General features: G+C 35.0%; 1 long non-coding RNA gene across 2 annotated transcripts in view; it reads left to right on the top strand.

The window, feature by feature from the left end:
* Positions 1 to 23720, top strand: part of LOC128315162 (uncharacterized) — a 137823-nt gene that overhangs the window by 43171 nt on the left and 70932 nt on the right. The window lies entirely within an intron of this gene.

Here is a 23720-nt window from a genome sequence, read left to right as displayed (position 1 = left end):
ACAAAACCCTATGCTTAGAATCCCATCCCCTACCATGGTTTAATGGTGTGTGATTTTCTGTGGTCGCTGTCCTGAAACTCTGAATAACGTTATGTAACCTTATGTTTTGTAAGTGAAGTCCTATAAGATCATAGAGTAATTGCGATATCCATGGAGGCGTAGTCTTGGCTTATACATAATCCTGCCTCTTGCCCACCTCTGCCTCTGGGAATGAGTTCTAGGCCATCTGCTCTCCCTGACACCCCATACCCTGCCCAGTTTCCCTACCTTAGGAAGGCTCTTGCTGTTTATAGAGCAGCAATCGAGTTGTGTTATTTGGAGGAGACCCTCATTTGCTGTTTTCTTTCTCTCCATATAAGGGTCTAGGATGGACATGGTGGCAGTTAGTAGAATTTTGGTAATTCTTTAGATGAGTTAATGCTCTCACATTTTCCATTAAAACTGGAAAACTGGCATTGTACAATGTAAAACTTAATGGTTAAATTTATGCAAGTATTTTAATATTTTAATTTTTCCTTATTAGAGTGACATTAAATGACAAAGAAAACACATTATGCCAAGTTGAGAAAGAGCAGAAAAAAGGAAAGTTTATATTTATTACTTGTAGTACTTATTTTCTGCCTTTCAACAAGGTCCTCACATTTTCATTTGGCACTTAGCTTCTACAATTTAAGTGGCTAGCCCTGCTCACACAAGATATCTCTGCTTCACCTTACCCAATGCCCTTCACCTCAGAATTCACCGAATTTGAAAACTGGTGGAGGAGATACCCATACTCTGCATTCTACTCTATTATTCCCACTTTTTTACAATGGAAAAAGAGTCCCTGATTCTATCCTGGGCCAACCTACCCTCTTGTATTCTGCATCTTTACTCTTATTCTTATCATGGATGTCACACTTGCAGTTATCCTTTCTCTCACCTGAATCATGAAATCTTCAGATTTTTCACTTCTTTTTTTTTTTAAGAATTAAAAAAAAATTTTAATGTTTATTTTTGAGAGAGAAACAGAAACAGACCACGAGCAGGGGAGGGGTAGAGAGAGAGAGCAGGAGACACAGAATCTGAAGCAGGCTCCAGGTTCCGAGCTATCAGCACAGAGCCCAGGGTTGGGCTTGAACGCAAGAACTGTGAGATCATGACCTGAGCCAAAGTTGGACACTTAACTCACTGAGCCACCCAGGTGCCCCAGATTTTCACTTCTCTTATATGATTTTGCATATATAATATGCAAACATGCTTTTAGTACAATGCACTTTTAATTTGAACATACACACACAACAATAATCACATACGAAACAAAAAAATCTCTTGACTCCATAACTCTGCTTTAGCTGCCTTTCCATTTCTCTGCTCTTTTTTATAGCAAAAATTCTCAAGAACTGTGTACACTCATTGCCTCCCTGTCTTCACTACAAATCCATTCCCACTCCACTCCAGATACTGTCCATATAATTGCACTGAAATTGCTTATTAAATTACCAAGTGATCTCTTAATACCAAGTTCAAGATTCACCTATGTAGCTCCCTGTCATCCTTGGCTTTTGTGCAGCATTCAACATAGTTGACAGCTTCTTCCTTCGTGGCATTCTTGGTGTCCATGACTTCTCACTCTCCTCACTAATCATCCACCTTGTTGGCTCTTAGTCTTTTTCTGCTGATTCCTCCTCTACCAAATCTTTACATGTTGGAATGCATCCCAAACTCAGTACTCATCTCTCAAGTCTTTATACATTCTCTTCTTCTCTTTCCTTTTCTCTCAATGTATAATCTCCAATTTGCATCTCTAGATGATATATCCAGCAAACTCATCTTAGATGTCTAACAGGCATTTCAGAAGATGAGTAAAATGCAACCCTTGACCTTCCCCAAGTATGCTGCACTCTGTTTATTTGAACAGAATAATTGATATCATCATCTACTCAGTTACTCAACTCCTTGATTTATCTTCCCTTTCTCTTTCCCATGCTGTTTATCAACTAGAAATGGTTTTGAACCTAAAAACCTAGTTGGAGTCATTTTTTTTTTTACCTCCATCTGCTCAAATACCACCGTAGTCTAAGCTACCAACAAATATCTCCCACTGGCAAGACTCTTGACTAATCTCCTCATTTACATACTTGCCCTCTGCAAACCTGACAATGATCTGAGTGACTTTTTAAAAAACATAAATTAGACTATGTTAATATTCAACTATTGGGGCACCTGGGTGGCTCAGTCAGTTGAGCGTCCAACTTCAGCTCAGGTTATAATCTCATGGTTCATGAGTTGGAGCCCTGCATCAGGCTAGCTGCTGTCAGTGCACAGCCCGCTTCAGATCCTCTGTCCCCTGTCTCTTTGCCCTCCCCCACTCACACTCTCACTCTCAAAAAATGAATAAACATTTATTTTAAAAAAATTCAACTGTTGAGATGGTTTCACATTATATGAGACCTACCTGTGCTTTCAAGCTCTTCCTGTATTATTTTCTCTGCATATTCCAGCAGAATAACTTCCTCATTTCTCCCATAGACCACAGAATTCATTTTCTTGGGGGTGGGCACCTTAGAGGACTGGCTCATACTTGGAAAGAGTCTTTGGAGTATAGCATTCAATAGGAATTAAATAAGTAAATATGATATTTATCCATTAATCTACCCATCTTTTTCTAATATGGATTTCTTAAGTACCTACTATGTTATTATTTGAGGATAAATTTAATAATTTTGTTTTGGAAAATACCACAAAAATCTCTTTGAAATACATACTTTTATATATAATTATCTCTGTTTTTAAAGGTACTCATGTCATTCCCTTAAACAGAAACACTTATTTGTTACTTTAATGTTGTGGTTTGGTTGTTTCCTTTAGACTATTAGTGTAATTGATTGGTAGAATCATGGTTGTGGGAAACTATATAGCTTAATGGAATTCTTGAGGACCAGGAATTAAAATCCATCCTGACTTTATGTCTCTATTATTCTTGACCCTGTGTACATCCTTATCTAGAGAATGGTGTAGATATAGAGAATAGTATAATATCTATACCAGGGATGAGCAGTTTTATGAAGCAGGTATTATGTAGCTCCATCCCACTTCTGGCAAAATGAGGCTGAATAGAAAATATGAATAGGCTAGATGCCAGAGCACTCACATTTTCATCTGCTCTTTTACATTTTGGAGATTTCATTGTATGAGAACACTTCCTCTGTGTACATTGGATGCTCTTTAGGAAACTATTCAATTCCATTAATAAGATTACCTAATTGTTTATTGATTGTTTGTTGGTTAAGAACATGAAAAGAATAGGTAGAGGACAGCAGATTTCTGGAGTGTGGGATACCTCAGAAGTTGACTGAGCCAGGCTATGTCTGACAGTGAAGCACAGGAGACAGGACTCTTTTTCTTTTTATCTGCCAAGCATACATGACTAAATCCACTCATCTTCAAGTCTGTTTCCTCTGGGGAGCCCCTCACAGTACTGAAGTTTCAAATTCCCTTATCATAGGGCTCATTGTGCTGCACCAACTTTTCAACAGTCTATATCTTCTATGAAGTTATAAATCCTGTGAAAATGAGAACTATAAATGCCCTGATTATGACCATTTCCCTATTGAATTGAATTAATGAATGAATGGATGGGTGGAATTTAGTGAATGAATGAACTGAGTGTTAATGCAATAGTTCTTTATCATCTGGAAGAATAGTGTGAAGGTATAAAAAAAGCGAGGAGAGATGTCTCTTGTTTGACCTCTCTTACTTCATTGAATCAGATAAAAGGGATTTTAAAAACCTAATAAAGATGTCTGTTGTATTATTTCCAACCCAAATGGCGCAGTTTTCACAATGAAAAACAACTAAGAGAAAAAGGAAAAAGAGAAGCCTCATGATAGAATCCTGATTTTATTTCTTATTGTACAGTTATTGGTTATGGTTTATAAAATTAAGAGAATAGTACCTGACTTGAAACTTAGGTATCAAGTTGGCAAAGTTAGCAAAATATTGGCCATTCAGTTAATAATAGATGTTATCATTATTTGTTTATACACCTTGGATGGGAATTTGCTAAAGTTTTACAACAATATGAAATACTGAGACTTTTTCATCTTCTTTTTTCCATAGCTTAATCCATGCTTAAGATAAAGCAATGACCTTTAGAACAATATATAAAACAAAACAATGATCTTTAGAATAGTTCCAATGAATTATTAATTACCAAGTGTCGATATGTCCAGATATTCTCTTGTAGTAGAGTGATTTATTTTTCTATATCATACTAAGTTTAAGTTCTAAGGTCTTAAAGTTAGAATTTTAGTGTCAAAGGGAGTTGACATTTAACCTTTGAAAATAGAATTGAGGTAGTATTGCTTCTTCTAAAAATCACAAATGTGTTCAAGTAACTGTTCTAGAGAATGTCTGATTTTAACATTACTTGCCCTCTTGACTATATCCTTTTAATAAACATTATCTGCCATGCTCATTATATGTCTTTTTAAAATCCCATCCCATTTCTGCTATCTCCTCAATTTTCAGACAGAGATTAGGTTACATGAGGTAATCTATTTTGAAAAAAACAGAAAGCTATTGCACTCAAACCATATGTGCATCATCCCCCACCCCTACCTCAGAATTAGGTCTTTCATGCGTACATGAAAAAATCATATATATCAATGTAAACAGCAGATTTAAAAAGAGATTAGGCTCTTGTTTTGTGAAGGATTAAATGGTTAATGTGATTTTTTAAAATGGCTTCTCAGAGGTGAATCATAGGTAAGGTAGAAATGAACAGAACTTATTACCCGCTAAAAGTTCAGTGGTGATTTTGGTCCAGTTCCTAGTTTCCCCATGGACTTGTGCCCAGCACCACCAATCACACATAATTTGGCACTGTTGATGGGAGCCTCCCTTGAGAGGGAACATGTGAATGTTCCCTGGGGTAAGGTACTAGAAAACCATTCTAATTCAGGAATGAAGTACAGTTGAAAATATTCCTTGTAACCTTTTGATGATTTCATGATACATAGCCTTCTCAATTCAATCCAGTTAGATGAAATAAATACTTATATACCGATAACATCCAAAGTACACAGAGGTTAATAAGTGTTGTAAAGTACTATTCAGAGGATATTGACATATACAGGCTCACCTCAGCTTTTTAGTTTTGTTTTTAGGATGCTATAGCCTTCAATTGATAATGTTTATATATATATATTATTTATATTTATATAAAATTTATATATAAATATATATTATATAAAATTCATATATATTTATATTATTTATAAATAATATATACATATATACATATATTTACACACATATATATATATTTGTATGTACATATAAATCACCCTTACTGCACAATTTCTCACCATGCAGAGTAGGTTGAGTTGCAGTCAACTTTATTCAGGGAGAATTGATCCTTACTTGGGCACTGGTGTGTTAATGATGATGTTTAAAACCTGCCAGGGTCCAGTATTCTTTAATAGACTGTACTAATTTATATTTGTCAAATTTGAACAAAGATATCTGGTAATAATTCAATAAGCACACTATGGGGGGATGTTGTATGCAAGTGATGAATCACTTAATTCTATTCCTAAAACCAGTACTACACTATATGTTAACTAATTTGAATTTAAATAAGATCTTGGAAGAAAAATAAATTAAAGAATTAACATCTTTATTTAAGAGTGGGCATCATTATTACTAAATATTCTCTGTGTGAATTTAATTTACCAGGAATACCTGACACCATCCTCATCGTCCCAACCCTTTGCCTCTTTAAATAGTTGGTAATCATTTGTCAGCCTTGAATCCATTATTGCAGCAGATTTGTGATCGGGGGCTGGATTCACAATTCATAGCCTTTGTGTGAGTGTGCATGTATGTATGTGTGTATTTATGTATGTTAATGTATGTGTGTGTATTTAAGTGTGTGTATGTGTTTCAGTTTTTTTGTTTTATTTTGTTTTATAATTTATTGTCAGTTTAGCTCACATACAGTGTATACTGTGTGCTTTTGGTGTCAGGACTAGATTCCCATGATTCATCACTTACATACAACACCTAGTGCTCATCCCAACAAGTGCCCTCCTCAATGCCCATTACCCATTTTCCCCTCCTCCGCAACTCCCATCAACCCTCAGTTTGTTCTCTGCATTTAAGAGTCTCTTATGGTTTGCTGCTGTATCTGTTTGAAACTATTTTCTTCCCCTTCCCTTCCCCCATGGTCTTCTGTTAAGTTTTTCAAATACCACATACGAGGGAAAACATAAGGTATCTGTTTTTCTCTGACGGACTTATTTCACTTAGAATAATACCCTCCAGTTCCATCCACATTGTTGCAAATGGCAGGATTTCATTCTTTCTCATTGCCAAGTAGTATTCAATTGCATATCTTTTTTTATCCTTTCATCAGTTGAGGAACATTTGGGCTTTTTCCATAATTTGGCTATTTTTGGTAGAGCTGCTATAAACATTGGGGTACATGTGCCCCTATGAATTAGCACTTCTGTATCCCTTGAAAAAATTCCTAGTAGTGCTACTGCTGGTTCATAGGGTAATTCTATTTTTAATTTTTTGAGGAACCTCCACACTATTTTCCAGAGAGACTGCACCAGATTGCATTCCCACCAACAGTGCAAGAGGGTTCCTGTTTCTCCACATCCTCACCAGCATCTGTAGTTTCCTGAGTTGTTAATTTTAGCCTCTCTGACTGGTGTGAGGTGGTATCTCAGTGGGGATTTGATTTGTATTTTCCTGATGATGACATATTGAGCATCTTCTCATGTGTCTGTTAGCCATCTGGATATCTTCTTTTAAAAGTGTCTATTCGTGTCTTCCACCCATTATTTCACTGGATTATTTGCTTTATTTGTATTATTTGTTTTGTAAATTCTTCATAGATTTTGGATACTAACCCTATATCCAGTATGTCATTTGCAAATGTCTTGTCCCATTCGGTCAGTTGCCTTTTAGTTTCTTTTGCTCTACAGAAGTTTTTTTTTTTTTTTTTTTTTTATCTGGAGGAGGTCCCAATAGTTCAGTTTTGCTTTTATTTCCCTTGCCTTCAGAGACATGTTGAGTAAGAAGTTGCTGTGACTGAGGTCAAAGAGGTTATTACCTGTTTTCTCCTCTAGGATTTTGATGCTTTCCTGTCTCACATTTAGGTCTTTCATCCACTTTGAATTTATTTTTGTGTATGGTGTAAGAAAGTGGTCCAGTTTCAGTCTTCTGCATGTTGCTGCCCAGTTCTCCCATCACCATTTGCTAAAGAGACTGGTTTTTTTTCATAGGATATTCTTTCCTGCTTTGTCAAAGATTAGTTGGACATACATTGCTGGGTCCAATTCTGGGTTCTCTATTCTATTCCAATTATCTATGTGTCTATTTTTATTCCAATATCATACTGTCTTGATGATCACAGCTTTGTAGTACAGCCTAAAATCCAGGATTGTGATGCCTTCCACCTTGGTTTCTTTTTCAACATTACTTTGGCTTTCGGGGTCTTTTGTGGTTCTATAGAAATTTTGAGACTGTTTCTTCTAGCTCTGAGAAGAATGCCAGTGCAATTTTAATTAGGATTTCTTTGAATGTGCAGATTGCATTGGGCAGTATCGACATTTTAACACTATTTGTTCTTCCAATCCACGAGCATTGAATATTTTCCCATTTCTTTGTGTCTTCTTCAATTTCTTTCATAAGTTTTCTATAGTTTTCAGCATACAGATATTTTACATCTTTGGTTAGGCTTATTCCTAGGTGTTTTATGGTTCTTGGTGCAATTGTAATTGGGATTAATTCCTTGATTTCTCTTTCTGTTGTTTCATTATTGGTGTATAGAAATGCAACTGATTTCTGTACATTGATTTTGTATTTTGTGGCTTTGCTGAATTCATATATCAGTTCTGGTAGCTTTTTGGTGGAGTCTTTCAGGTTTTCCATAGAGAGTATCATGTCATCTGTGAAAAGTGGAAGTTTGACTTCTTTGCCAATTTGGATGACTTTTATTTCATTTTGTTGTCTGATTACTGAGGCTAGGACTTCCAACACTATGTTAAACAACAATGGTGAGAGTGGACATCCCTATCATGTTCCTGATCTCAGGGGGAAAGCTCTCAGTTTTTCCCCATTGAGGATGATATTAGTTGTGGGCTTTTCATATATGGCTTTTATGATGTTAAGGTATGTTCCTTTTATTCCTACTTTCTTGAGGGTTTTTATTAAGAAAGGATGCTGTATTTTGTGAAATGTTTTTTCTGCATCTATTGACAGGACCATATGGTTCTTATCGTTTCTTCTATTAATGTGATGTATCACATTGATTGATTTGCGAATATTGAACCAGACCTACAGCCCAGGAATGAATCCCACTTGATCACGGTGAATAATTCTTTTAATATACTGTTGAATTCAATTTGCTAGTATTTTGTTGAGAATTTTTGCATCCATATTCATCAGGTATATTGACCTGTAATTCTCCTTTTTAGTGGGGTCTCTGTCTAGTTTGGGAATCAAGGTAATGCTGACTTCGTGGAATGAGTCTGGAAGCTTTCCTTCCATTTATATTTTTTGGAACAGCTTGAGAAAAATATCTCAGTGTCTATTTAAATGTCTGGTAGAATTCCCCTGGGAAGCCATCTGTCCCAGGATTCTTATTTGTTTGGACATTTTTGATAACTGAGTCAATTTCTTCACTGGTTATGGGTCTGTTCAAATTTTCTGTTTCTTCCCATCTGAGTTTTGGTAGTGTGTGGCTGTCTAGGAATTTGTCTATTTCTTCCAGGTTGTCCAGTTGTTGGCACATAATTTTTCATAGTATTCTCTAATAATTGTTTGTATTTCTGTGGTGTTGGTTGTGATCTGTCCTCTTTCACTCATGATTTTATCTGTTTGGGCCCTCTCTTCTTTTTGAGCAGTCTGGCTAGGGGTTTATCAGTTTTGTTTATTCTTTCAAAAAACCAGCTCTTAGATTCATTGATCTGTTTTACTGTTTTTTTTTTTATTCTATATTGCTTATTTCTGCTCTAATATTTATTATTTCTCTTCTTCTTCTGGCTTTGGGGAAGCCTTCTGGCTTCTTTGCTGCTCTAGTTCGAGTTCCCTTAGGTGTGAGGTTAGTTTCTGTATTTGGGATTTTTCTTGCTTCCTGAGACAGGCCTGGATTGCAATGTATTTTCCTCTTAGGACTATCTTTGTTGCATCCCTAAGTGTTTGGACTGTCGTGTTTTCATTTTCATTTGTTTCCATATACTTTTAAATTTCTTCTTTAATTTCCTGGTTGACCCATCCATTCGTTAGTAGGATGTTCTTTAACCTCCATGTATTTGGAGGCTTTCCAAATTTTTTATTGTGGTTGATTTGAATTTCATAGTGTTGTGATCTAAAAATATGCATGGTGTAATCTCAATCCTTTTATATTTATTGAGGACTGTTTTGTGACCCAGTATGTGACATATTTTGGAGAATGTTCCACGTGCACTTGAGAAGAATGTGTATTCTGCTGCTTCTGGATGAAAAGTTCTGAATATATCTTTCAAGTCCATCTGGTCCAGTGTATCATTCAAGGCCATGGTTTCCTTGTTGATTTTCTGCCTAGATGGTCTGTCCATTGTTGTAAGTGGAGTATTAAAGTCCCCTGCAATTACCACATTCTTACCAATAAGATTGCTTATGCTTGTGATTGTTTTATATATTTTATCTTTCCCAATTCGTAATCATGCACCTATGGCCCACCAAGCTGTCCCTGTGGCCCCCTGGATATGTTTTTGTCACTCTGTAGCCCAGATTCCTGGAATTCCAAATATTCTGGTCTCAATGCTGCTGTGTTTGAGGGAGGGGGGAACTTCTCTGAATCTCATGTTGATTCCTCCTGTTTCAGTTTTTGTTGATCCTATTGGCTGAGCTGATAACGTTTCCTTGAAATGTCTTTGTTCAGGTTTTTTGTGTATTGGAGTCCCACAGGCACCTTCTATGGTCTCAAAGTCAAACCAGTAATTGCTCCTGAACTTGCTGACCTAATTGTACAACTTTACAAATATCGTTGCTTATCTGTTTGGTCATTTGCATTCCTCTCATGCTGCATTTTTCATCCCCCCACCCCCCACCAATCTGCTGCCTCATAGTGCAAGATCCCGTAGTTGTTTTTTTGTTTTTTTTTTTTATGGTTGGGGCTGAAAACTCTTTATGTCTGAGCTTTGTTATTTCTCAATTTCTCAATGAGGCTTGGAGATTTATCCAAAATTTGGGTAATACCCATCTTGAGGTAGGAAAGTTCTGGCTTTATGCAGTATTGCTAGGAAGTATTAATGTGGAATCATGGTAAGTATAGACAAATACAAAGAAAGAAACTCAGCAATTGTACCACCTAGAGATATCGTTCACTGGTAACATTTTCTTCTGTTTTTATCTGGACTTTTGCATACATATATAGAATATTTTAAAAATAAAAACTAGTATACTGTACAAACCATCTTTTCAATTTATTTTAAATATTTTTGTCATGATTTTTTAATGTGAACATCATTTTAAATAACTGCATAAAATCCAATTTTTCATTTTTAAACTTTTCTGCCAACCAAGCAGAGGCAACAGGGATTAAAACCTCTATTCACCCACTGGCAAAAATGCCATCTTGCAAATCTTAACTATTTGCTGCCCATTGTGAATTTTGTAAGGTCTAGATGAAAAAGGCGGGTTGGGGGGGAGTCAGAATAGACCTCTGTACTTTTCCCCTCTGTCTTTGGAGTTGAGTATTATATTATCATATCTTATTGTTGTTATTTGTAGTGTATATTTATTCAGCCATAAGGGTATTAAATCAATTATGAATTAGCTGGTGATATCTATTCTGTTTTGTAATTTTGTTTACTTTCCTATGAATAGAAGTCTTATCTACATGATTTAGAGGCAATAATATAAACAATATCACAGTTGATTGACAAGATAGAATGTTGGTTATGTGTCTGGAGAGAAACAAATGATAAGGAAACCATCAGTCCTTTCTTGAACTTTAGGTTCAAGAGTTTCAAGAGGAATTAATCTGTTAGTGCAATAGAGAAGTAGTGAAGAGTAGCTGGTAGGGGTGAGGCTGAGGGTGGATGTACCATAACAACAACGGTGCAATATCCTAGGAGTGTAGGGAGCAGGTATTGTTACCACCTATAATAAATAATCCTTATTTATTTTGAGAGAACTTGAGGCAAGGAGGGATAGAGAAAGAGAGACTCCCAAGCAGGCTCTGCACCATCAGCACAGAGCCCAACACAGCACTTAAACCCACTAACCATTAGATCATGATCTGAGCTGAAGTCAGATGCTTAACCGACTCAGCCACCCAGGTGCCTCAAATCCCTCTTGTTTCATGGAGATTGAATCTCCTATTATTTTTCATGCCCTCCTTAAGAAAAAAGATTACAAAATTATTATTATTATTTAGGGTGGGAAAGTATTTATTTAAAATGAGAAATCATAAGTTACAGGTTATAACATGTTAGAATACACCACAATCATCACAACATCCAGAGTAATAACCTAATATATTTATTAATGAAAGTCCTGACAGACATCTGTAATCATTTTTCCCACATTTTTGGCAGCATACTCTTTGATTGCTTTTTTTCATATGATAAATATTTTGTAATAATATCTTCTTTGGAGAATAGAATGATAATTAAGTCTTTCCTCAAGCAAGGTAGATCTGAAGTTGTTCTTTTTTATTCATAGTTTAAAAAAGTTTCTGCCTCTATAATTTATTACTGATAGTGTCATGCAATGTTTCAGAATTGTTGTCAAGTTTGAGAAAGACTTTTTGGATTATCTATCAAGTGTGAATAGGCAATTTAAAGTTTCTTTTGAGGAATAACTATTTTACTTCTTGAATTCATGACAGTCATACCTCACTCTGCCATCAGTGTCATTGATGACCTTGTTGGGGCATATTATGTTACCTTCATTGATACAAGTTTTTATGTCAAGTCAGAAAGAAACTAAAATCATTTTCCAATGATTCATTCTTTTGTTTCTTAGATTATTTACTAAAAATACTCAAATCTATTTATTATTTCTATTTGAGATGCCTCTATTCCACAAAATGACTGCTTTAGTATAATCTGAAATTTTTCTTTTGTTATAATTCACTTAGAACCGAAATAATTTTTATTGATTTAATTTATTTTATTTCATTGAGGAAGAATATTTACATACAGTAAAATGCAAATATCTTAAATGGGTAATTCAGAGTTTTGACAAACATACATCCTTGTAACCAACATCCTAATAAAGATATAGGTCATTTTCATGATTCCAGGAATTTCCTTTTTGTGCATTTCCAGTTAATCCCTTCCACACACACACTAGTTGTGGGTAACTCTTCTCATTTCTAACGTGATAGATTAGTTTTTCCTATTTTTTTTACTTCATATAAATGATGTCATAACAATATTTTCTCTTTTGTCCATGGTTTTTTTTACTCAAAATAATGTTTTTGAGACTCATGTATGTTTTTATGTGCAACAAAAATTCATCCTATTTTTTTTATTGGAGTAGAATTCCATTGTAGATGGCAATTTGTTTATTTCTCTTCTTTTGGTGGAGATATGAGTTGTTATCAGGTGCAAGCTATTATGAACATATTATCAAGTTGTTCCTGTGCTAATAGCTGGGAAGAATTTCCCCATTGAATGAACTTGCCTTTTAGATAATCAGCTATTCATTGACTTGTTTTCTACCCTTACAGGAATTCCACTGTCTTAATTACTATAAAGTTTGAATAAAGCTGCTAGAACCATTCTTGCATATTTTTTGTGGATATATTTTTAATTTCTCTTTGATAGATAGAAATCCTGTGTCATAAGGTTGGTGTATGTTTAAGTTTATAAGAAAATGCCAAACAATATTTCAAAGCGATTTTACCATGTTTCACTGTTCATCTTCATTAATATTTGCTCTTGTCACTCTTATTTTGTTTTCCATTGTAATGGGTGAATCTCCCTGTGTTTTAATGGATATCTCTGATCCCTAATTATTTTCATTTCCCTGATGATTAATGATGTTGAATATTTTTTTATACATTTTAAAATCACTTTCTACAGCTTTAAATTTTTTTTAAGTTTATTTATTTATTTTGAGAGAGAGACAGCACAAATAGGGGAAGGGCAGAGAAGATGGAGAGAGAGAATCTCAAGCAGGTTCCACGCTGCCAGCACAGAGCCCAACATGAGGCCTGAACTCACAAACCATGGGATCATGACTTGAACCAAAAGCAAGAGTCAGACACTTAACCAACTGAGCCACCCAGATGCCCCTGCATCTTTTCTTAACGAAGTTTCTGCTTAAATATTTTACAGATAATTTTTGCAGTTTTTACTTTTTGTATTTTTGTTATTGATTTGTAAGAGTTCTTTATTTTCTCTGTACAAGTCTTTTTTCCATATGTGTATTGGACATATATTTTTCCCAGCTCCTGAATTCCTTACCATTTTCTTAATGTAATTTTTGCGGAAGGAAGCTTTTAATGTTGAAGAAATCAAGTTTATCATTATCTTCTTTTTGTCCTTAGTCAAGAATTCTTTACCTACCACATCTCCTACTTGCCTTGACATCTAATATATTATCTTTTCTGTTGTTGTTTTTGCTTTTGTTCTCTGGTCTCTGTTGAATTAATTTTTTGTGTATTGTTTGAAGTAGAAGTTCAAGTTTATTTTATTTCCAAAGCTTATAAAGTTATTTGATAATATTTAGCTGGAAAAAATATTATTTTCCCACAGAATAATTTGGTGTCTGTGTGAATCTACTTCTGTAATCTTCATTTTATCCTGTTGATGTACTTGTTTGTTAACATACCAGTTGCATACTGTCTTGATTGCTCACAGATTCATAATAAGACTTTAAATAAAGTAGAGGGAGGGTTTCAACTTTGAATGACCTTATTACTTTTTCTGGAGAAAAAAAAAAGAGCTCCATGACATATTAATTGGGATTGCAAATATCATTTAGAGGAGAGTTAAAAATTTAATAATACTGAGTCTTTCAATCCATAACTTGAAAATTTTCTGCATTTATTTAGATCTCCTTTCATTATATATTAGACATATTAGCTTTCAGTTTGGTGTAAAGTTGTTAAGCATTATTGTCAAATGCATTCTTATATATTTTATGTTTTCATAATGATAGTATTTTAAATTTAATTTTACTGTTCGATATTTTCTGGGATTTATATGCATATACAAATGAATTTTCTATGTTGACTTTACATCTGTCAAATTTGCTATATTTTCTCATTATTTCTACATGTATTTTGTAAATTTCTCATGATTTTCCATGGAAACGATGAGGCTGCCTATTAATAAAGGGAGTTTTACTTCTTCTTACTGAACATTGCTGAAAATAAGTGAAGTCAACCTTTTTGCCTTGTTCTCTATGTTAGGGAAAAGTACTCAAGATGTCATCATTAAGTATGATGACTGCTGTAAGTTTTATGTAAATGTCAAAGAAGTTCCCTTCTATTCCTAGTTAACTGAGAGTCTTTAAAATCATGAATGGATGTTGAATTTGTCAAATAATTTTTCTTCACTGATTAAGATTATCGTATAGTTTTTCTTCTTTATTCTATTGTATTGTACTGGCTTGGATAGTGCCCCCAGCTCCCAACTTCCTGCCCACTTGATCTTAAGGATATAATCTTATTTGGAAATAGGGTCTTTGTAGGTGTAATCAAGTTAAAATGAAGTTACACTATGTTAGGGTGGGTCTTAATTCAAAGATTGGTATCCATAAAAGGGGAAATGTAGACACAAATGCACAGATAGAAGAACATGGAAATGGAGCCAGTTATTGAAACAGTGTATCTAAAGCCAAGGGATATGAAGAATTTTCAATCATCATGAGGATCTAGAAGAGAAGTGTGGGACAGATTCTCCCTTAGAAACTCCATCAGTAACCAGCCCTGCTGACATCTTGATTTGGGGCTTATAAACTTCAGGACTTTTAAGAGATTAGATTTCTGTTGTTCTACGTCACTCAGTTTGTAGTAAATTGTTACAACAACTCTAGGAAGCTAATATAGATTTTGCTATTAGTTTTCTGCAATGTTCTTCTCATAGGTAAGTTTCCCTGGAAAGCAGACTTTGAGATGGATCTTTGTGTATAGGAACATTTTTTTTTCTGAATCAACACTTGTGGGAAACTAAATGAAGCAGGAATGATGAGAGGAAGAGTTTGGACTTTGATACAGTCACAACAAAGAACACCTGATCCCACAAGTAATTCTGGAAAAGGATGACCTTTACAATTATCCCAAATTAGGGGAAGGGAGCTGGGCTTTTATAGTCCTGCACCAATTACTCACTTTCATTAGTTTGGGGGAATGAATGCTTCAATCCAGAGGAGGTTGGGGAATCTGGGCAGTAGCACGGCATCCACTATAACCTAGGCTTGGCACTATATAGATCCACCTGTGTATATGATATCTAGGAGTAGCTGCTTCGGTACTCTGATGGGCTTCTTTTCCAGGGAGTAGTTTATAAGGGGACTGTAAGCAGCATAAATTACAACCTTTGCAGCTGTAGCTAGTATGAGATTAAATTGATACTCTTGATTCATAATTTCTCCATTCTACCCTCCATCCTAGATTTCTCTCATTCATGGTTAGCTCATTCAGACCATAATCCATGAAGGATATTAGCTCTTGATCACTGTTTCCTTCTCAGGTTATAGCCATTATGTTTGTCTGTATAGCATTTAAGTGGGAGAAAGAAAAAAACAAACATCAAGTTGGGTCACCTAACTATCAAGTATAATCTTCTCATCACCCTCTGCATAATAGCAGTCCTACCTGCTACTGACGGATATGGCCAATTACATTTGCCATGTAGTCACTTCTTTTCTTATACACTGTATCTCAGCATGGAGCCTAAAGTGCTAAGGTGATAGCCATAGCCTGAAATTTGAGGACACTATTTATATGTTCTTGATGGAACCATTCTTCTTTTTGATATCAAGACCTCTAAACTCACAAAACCTAGAGTTGTAGGATGGGAAGAACAAATTTCCTGAATAAATCATTGAGAATGATCATAATTAGGGCCATTTCTGATTCCACACTTTTTTTCTCCAGTCCCTACCAACTAGGGGCACCACATTATAAAAGGATCATTGATTTAGAGTATATACTACATCCTGGAGGATAGAGAGTACCCATCATTGCAATATATCATCTGTGAGCTTGTAGCTCAGCTATGCCTTTAAATTCCATTCCTTGGCATAATAGGCCAATGGCTTTGGGTGGCACAGTGTGTAATAGGACGTACAGACACTGTAGTCATATGCCAAATTCCAAATTTTCTTTACTGTAAAATTTGTCTCTATTATTGATGTAATATATTATTTGGGCTTCCATGTTGTTGGATCAAGTACTCTGAAACCTCTTGTACGACGGTTCTGTGGGCAAGACAGGCAAATCTATATGCAGATATATATATGTATGTATATATATATATATATATATATATATATATATTCTAGTAAGAATACGTCTCTGGCCCTTCTGGGATAGACGTGTTCAAGAAAGTCAAGTTACCATAAATTGACTGTTTGATAACCTCGAGGGATAGTGGTCACCTTGAGGGTTGGGGTTGTTCAAGAAAATCAACTTACCATAAATTGCCTGTTTGGTCACCTTGAGGGATAGTGCTAAGTGTTAAACTTAGCAATACTCTCTGTGGCTGGCAGGTTGGATAAGAGGCGGCAATAGTACCTAGATCAGCAATAGTACCTAGATCAGGTGAGTATTAGCCCGTGATGTTGGGCCCATATATACACTTGGTTACCATGTATTCATCATGCTAGCACAAAAAACAAAGGCTAACTGATGTTAACTGGTTAGGTAAAACCATTTAGATTTTTTTTTCCAGTAGGTTCCCTTGGATTTCCTACCTATACCATCATATCATCTGCAAATAGGAATAATTTCATTTCTCCCTTTCTAATTTGTAGGCCTTTTACAATTATTATTCAAGTATAATTAACATACAGTGTTCTATTGGTCTCAGGTGTACAATATAATGATTCAACAATTTTAGACATTTTTCAGTGCCCATCGAGATAAGTGTACTTTAATTTTCTTTATATGTCTCCCCCACCCCACCCATCCACCTCAGTTAGTTGTTTTTGACTCCTCAGTGAAGGGTACTTTCTGGTGGGCATTAAAATGATATACAAAGATCTTCGTACTTAGTGCCCATTCCCATGGGTTGTACATTAAACCAGATAAGAGGATTATCTATTTGATGGTAAGTAGCTTATAACCTAAAATCTCTTCCACTGTAGTAATACATATTTTATATTAAAAGATAATGTGGTTTAAATGCACATTTATGGATTGGCTGTTCAGGTGTATATGGAGAGTATTGGATTAAGTTGTGATACCGGTATCACTAGTGAGGGAACCCTACCCCTTCATCTTTTGGTTTGTCTTTTGGAGTCAGAAGAGCTTGTGTTTAAGATGGGTTTCACTCTATGTCTGGGAATAAAATAGGAAGAATCTAATATATAGTGTTATTTTGTTACCTACTTCCCATATTATCAGAAATAATGACTACATATGGAGGGGAATAAAATGTTACAGGGATTTCACGTTCTTTTTATGCTTTTTGCTATTAAACTTAGTGTCAGACTGATCTTTCCATCCAACTAAGTAGCATTAGCTAACAGAAAGAATAATCCCTAGGCTTGTGAACTGGGGAGCAATTACCACTAAATGTATCTAATATAAATATTATAAGTTCAACCCCAAGCTACTTCCAGTAAGAGGAATAGTGAATGTCCTTGTTATAGCTCCATGTGTGAGTCTTCAGAGAACTAAGAGCTGAAAGTTTCATTTGTATAAATTGGAAACGATATTAACTATAACTTTGAATTTATGTAACACCTCGCTGCTGAATTCACACCCTGAGTATCACAGAAATTAAGGAACTGAACAATGTTCAGAAAGTATGCAAAAGAGACCTATTTGCATAAGTGATATTTCATCAGAGGTAGAATTTCCCTTTAGAGGAGTGCCAAGTGATTTCTTCAGTCACAAACTCAGGACTGTGGGAAACCTGGTTTGGTTCTTGTATGACCAAGCCTAGGGTGGCTCTTCTAAGGCTGAGTCTCAGGTATGACATGCTACACTATATCCAGACCCTCTTTACAATGTTATTATCTCCCCTACTGGTTTAATTTATGTATTTAATTTTAGTTTCCAGGGTGCAATATGGCTAATTACTTGAGAACTGCAGAACCTTACAAGTGAAATTTTTGCTTGTATAATTTGTGGCACATCAAGTGTAATAATGTATATTAATTTCTTCAAAAAAGATAATTATGCTAATAGAATTATTTGAATAAAAATTTGTACTTGGCTGTGGATTATGTTCTCTACCTAGTAATTTGTATTAATACAAGTCAGTAAGGAATTTTTATTAAACCATTTCAACCCTGGGGGTGGGGGCAAATCTGGGAACATCACGCAGGCACAATCCCCTCCCTTAACATCCTGGGTAGATAGGAGTGTTTCACAGTCCTGGAGGGCCAGGATTCCTATTAGATAAAGGTTCATAGGGAATTTATCGATCTCTAATGTGTAAAACGGACTATTTGGACATATGGACTTTGATGGAAGGAATAAACTAATTTGTAGAAATCTGAAAACAAAGCCAGCTTTTTTGATAACAATTTTGTACTGGTTATAAAAACCAATTAAGAGTAGAATGTGGGAGCATTTTGTGATAAGAGATCTTTTCTCTGTTTTGATTTTGTAAGGATGAGTGATTTTTAAACTGAAATTTAGACTCTTAATAGGTTCTTCATAGTCATGGTTGAATATGGGGATTGAAGAGGGGTGAAGGTTAATATTAAAAACCAACTCATTTAGAAAAACACAAACTTCTGAGTCACCATTAAGAATGGAGTATGCAATTCATACACATGAATGGAAGGCCAGTACTAGTCACTAGTCATTGGAGCACTCATCACCCATAGGCAGTGGTTTGGTTGGATTTTATTGCTGTGTTACTAAGTGAATTTGGTTTGTGTTTATCAACCCTGCCTATTTTTCTACTTACATGAATACCGTGATACAGAGAGAGTAATTTCTCATGCTTTTTGTTGTTGTTGTTGTTGCCATTAATGCATTAAAATCCAGTGATTTGGCAAATGTGCATATTATGTGTCCATTATGCATTTGCTATGTGCCTAGTAACAAACACTAGGAATAAACACTATGTTGGTAAAACCAGGCTATATGTTTGCCTTCATGGAGCTATTAGACATGTATTATCACAGATTTAAATGGCTTAAAATTGGGGCCATCCATTATTTTTCCTGTCCGCAAATGTGATAAGTTTTTAAGGCAATATCCAAATAATACAGAAATACAAGGAATGAAAGCATGCTATTGGGGCTATACACAAAGGTCATGACTAAGAGAGTGATTTGAGGTATAGAGTCAAAAAGATCCATGTACAAATCCTGCCTTGGACATGCATTAGTTCTGTGTCCTTGGGCAAGTCATTTCCATTCTCTAGGTCTTAGTTTTATTATTTCATAATAGAGACAGTTATAATGTCTACCTCATAAGGTTGCTATAAAGATGAAATGAAAAATATATATTAAAGGATTAGCAATGTCTACCACATAGCAAGCATTCAATAATTAGTAGCTGTTACAAATACACAGTTTGTGAATCACCTTAGCAACTCATCTAGCGTATGTAACATACAGATGCATCCTTGCATTTTAAACAAATTACCTACTTCAACTCAATAGAAATTAAAAATAATAATAATCACCTTATTACCTAATTTGTGAGCAAAGCTCAAACCATTATAAGATTTAAAAATATTCTAGCATCATAGTTCACTTAATCTATAATGAGTAAGGTGCCACTAATGACTCTTCAAAAGCAGACAATGTGGCTGATGACACTAAAAGCCTCAATGTTGAAACAAATAAATCTTAGCGTCAGAAGGGTGGTCAAGCCACTTTATTTCAGAGATAAGAAAACAGGCAGAGAGATGGGAAATGAAAGATATCAAGACTTATTTTTAATTCTAATATTGCCTATAATTTAAAATTTGGAAGAAAACAGATAATTTTCCTCAATACTCTTTAGACTTCTGTTTAATTTTATGCAATGTTTTTCAAATCCACAAAAGATAAACCCAGGAAAAGTGGAGTTAAATTTGTGTAAACACTATGAATTCTAGTGACATTCTCATACCACTTGCTTGTACTGTTAAGACATTTGAAATTTGGCCTCTTGTACATGGGAAAACTCCTCCTTTTCCTTCTTTGATGATATTTACACTACTTTTCTTTTACACAAGAGTTTCAATAAAAATCAATAGTGGCATTAAGCCAAAATTTGAGACATTTCACGAGAGTAAGCCTCATAGGATCCATTCTCAAAGAATATAGTCAAAGTCATTGTTCCCCAGTGAAGGGTTTGGTGCATTTAAGTCAGCAGTGTTGGCCTTTCATACTGCAGATTCAATAACCTTTTTCATGAGTTTTGGCCTGCGTGTACCTGAGTACTATTTGCCTATAAATTATGTTATAAAATTGATACTACATTAATACTAAAGAAAAGTGCTTTTGTGATTCTGAAGCTTTGTCTACAGTAAGACCCAGTTATATTTTAGCTTAGAGAAAATTCTAGCCTTTAGTATTTTTCTTTGTCTAGTGAACCCACAAGAGATATTACCTGTACTTTGGAAAATTATGGGTGTTTTATTAATTATTCCTCTAAATTAGCCTATCTGAGGTTACTCTGTCCTTGAACAGTTAATTGTTCCTTTCTCTGTGTTCCCATAACACTTTGTTCACACCATGATTGTAGAACAGAACACACTGTCTTCTAATTATCTATTTACATTATCTGTTTTCCCCACTAGACTTGGAACCACTTGAGAGCAGAGACCGAGTAACCTTTATTGTTAATAGACTAATATCTAACTCTTGTGAGGATCCGGACTCGACTTGGAATATGTACTGATACACATTCCCAGAAGTTTTCTGTATTAGACATTTCTCAAGGATCTAATGAAGGTTTTTGTGGTAATAGAGTATGTTGGGATTAACGGCAGATGGAGCATTAGTATTTATTGGATGCCCACTGTTTGTACTGTTTGTAGATATCTCATTTAGTAAGTACCACAATAACACCTGTGAAGCATCCATTTTTTATATTAGGGAGTTTTTACTCAACACAGTTTAGAAATCTGCCCAGTTTCACAAATGTCCTAAGGAGTCAGGATTATAAGTAATAACTTTAGCCCTCCAGAGTCATCTTGCTATTATACAAACTTGTGGCCAGACATAAAGGATCAGATCAAGGTTGGGTTTAGAGATTTTCTAAAAGGACACAACACATCATAATCACAAGGAAGTAGTTTTACACACAATATAATGGAAGAAGAAGGAATTTTTTTATTTCAGGTGATTAGTGACCATCTATTTATGGATTGTTTATTATAGACTGTGTATCAAATATTATACTGAAATATAGAAATTAATAAGAAGCCATCCCTGATCTCAAACATGGTTTATTGCTTTAGTGGATGGAAACAGAAATTTAGTTAAATGCATCTCCTGTTTTAGGGATTTTAAGTATCTATGACATGAATATGACACAATATAAAAGGGTATTTAAAAGTGTGAACATTTGTATCAGCCAGACCTGAATTCAAGTGCTGACCCTGTTATTCAAATAAATATAAAACCTTGGACAAAATATAAACAACATCAAATTCTTCCATTGTAAATTGGAAAAATAATAACTAATTCACTCTTATGACTATTTTGAGGACAATTTAGATGTTGTATGTCTTTCACATATAAAAGTGTCTGTTATTATCAGTTATTATTATATACAAGCTATACTAGTACACAAAGTTAAGTAGGTAATTACTAGGTTGATGAAACAAGGGAGAACTTAACAAAAGCTGCAGCTCATGAGAGAGGAAGGAAGTGGTTTGGATTCTATTTAGTTTAAAAAAAAAAAAGATTAGGGATTCTTTGATAAATAGCATGCCATTGGAATTATGTCAGTATCTCAAAGGCTAAGTCCTCTGCCTAAAGAAAATAATGGATATGAAGACTTTATAACCACATCTCATATACATGCATTTAGTTTGCAGTTGACAAAATAAGGAAAAGACACCTCTAATTCATCCATTTCTAGGTAAAATATTTTGTAAGTGACATGCATACAGAATCTGAATGATATCGCCAATATCTGTGTTAACAAATAGTATTCAGAAGAGGTTTTTTTTCGCCCAGGAAAGTACAGAATGAAGTAAACATTTTCAGAAGAGTGAATAGTGACTAGGGGGATATAAAATGGAGTACAGTCATACTATTACATTGATGTGGCTGATTAGCAGTATTCAAAGGATCTATTATGATAAACCACATACATGCTCACAAATCTACAGAGGTTAGTCTTCACTAAATACAGTCCATTTTGGAGAATCCTCTGGATATATATTTAGCACCTGATACATGGTCACTTATTATTCATACATATTGAAAGTTGAACTTTCATTGTGATTTAGTGATCTTCAGAAGGCACCAAAGGAGTTACTATGTTTGACCAAGCAAAGTCAATATTTGGATCTTTTTTTTTAAGTCATAGAATCTTTGTTGCTTGAAAAAAGATGATCTCAACCACTCCTACCACTGTGATAACAACTTAGTCCTTAGGTCTGACTGATTTCTTCTATGACCTTTCATACTGTGTCTGTAGGAAGATCAATTCATGGAATACCCTTGGGAGTTAAGCCTATTGTCCAATTGTTCACAGTATTAAAAAATCCCTCCCCCAAATATAAGTTTAAAGTACCTTTTCTTTAGCTCCAGGGCACTGATCTTTTCCTTACTACATTCAGAGATTGTGAATAACTCCTTTACTTCATTTATATTTTTAACTTGAAGTTATAGACTGTGATCTACTGTCTACTAGTGATCTTTTTTTGTGGCCTCCTAGAGAGGTATGGTGCCCTCTCAGTATTTCTCTACTCTTTATCATTCAACCTTTGTGTCAGTTCTGCTACCTTTTCCCCCTCCAGGTGTTTCAGTTCCTTTCATTAATCTGCAGGGGTTTGGTCTGTACCACAATATTCCTTCTGATTGTCCCGCTAGGACTAAGTGGCCCGTGCTATTCATCTGCTATGCACCTCCTTTTTCATGTAGTCCTTGTACGTCTACCAGCTGCGTGTTTTTCTTTCTCTCTAATGCTAGTGTATACTCAAGAGATGGTTTAAGTGTCCACAGTCATGTTCCAAAGCTATTCACAATTGTGTCTTTTTCCTCAGGCTGAAATTCCATTTGACTTGAGAAGGAGAATATAGGTGATTTCATGCTTCTACATTTGTTCCTAGGGTTTTATCAGGACTAAACTTGGAATGCCAAGCAGGTTTCATTAAACATTAGTTGAAGGGAGGATTTTTTGAAGGATTAGAAATTATTCTTTCTCAATTCTCAGATTGTTATACATTCTGATTTTAATAATTGTGGAACAATTTGTGAGTATAGAGTATGTATAATGCATTAGGTCAAGCGCTGCAAGAATTAAAAACTTTAGTAGGAAAGCTGTTTTTCATTTATTTTTGAGCTGTTTTCCTGGGGATGAAATGCCTTTGGGCTGATGGAGCCACATTTCTTCCCCTTGTCAGCTATGTAAAGAATATTACAATTGT

Source organism: Acinonyx jubatus, chromosome C2, assembly GCF_027475565.1.
Source record: "Acinonyx jubatus isolate Ajub_Pintada_27869175 chromosome C2, VMU_Ajub_asm_v1.0, whole genome shotgun sequence".
In the NCBI taxonomy this organism is placed as follows: domain Eukaryota; kingdom Metazoa; phylum Chordata; class Mammalia; order Carnivora; family Felidae; genus Acinonyx; species Acinonyx jubatus.
Note: the sequence above shows the minus strand (reverse complement) of the source record. Positions and strands in the feature narration are given on the sequence as shown.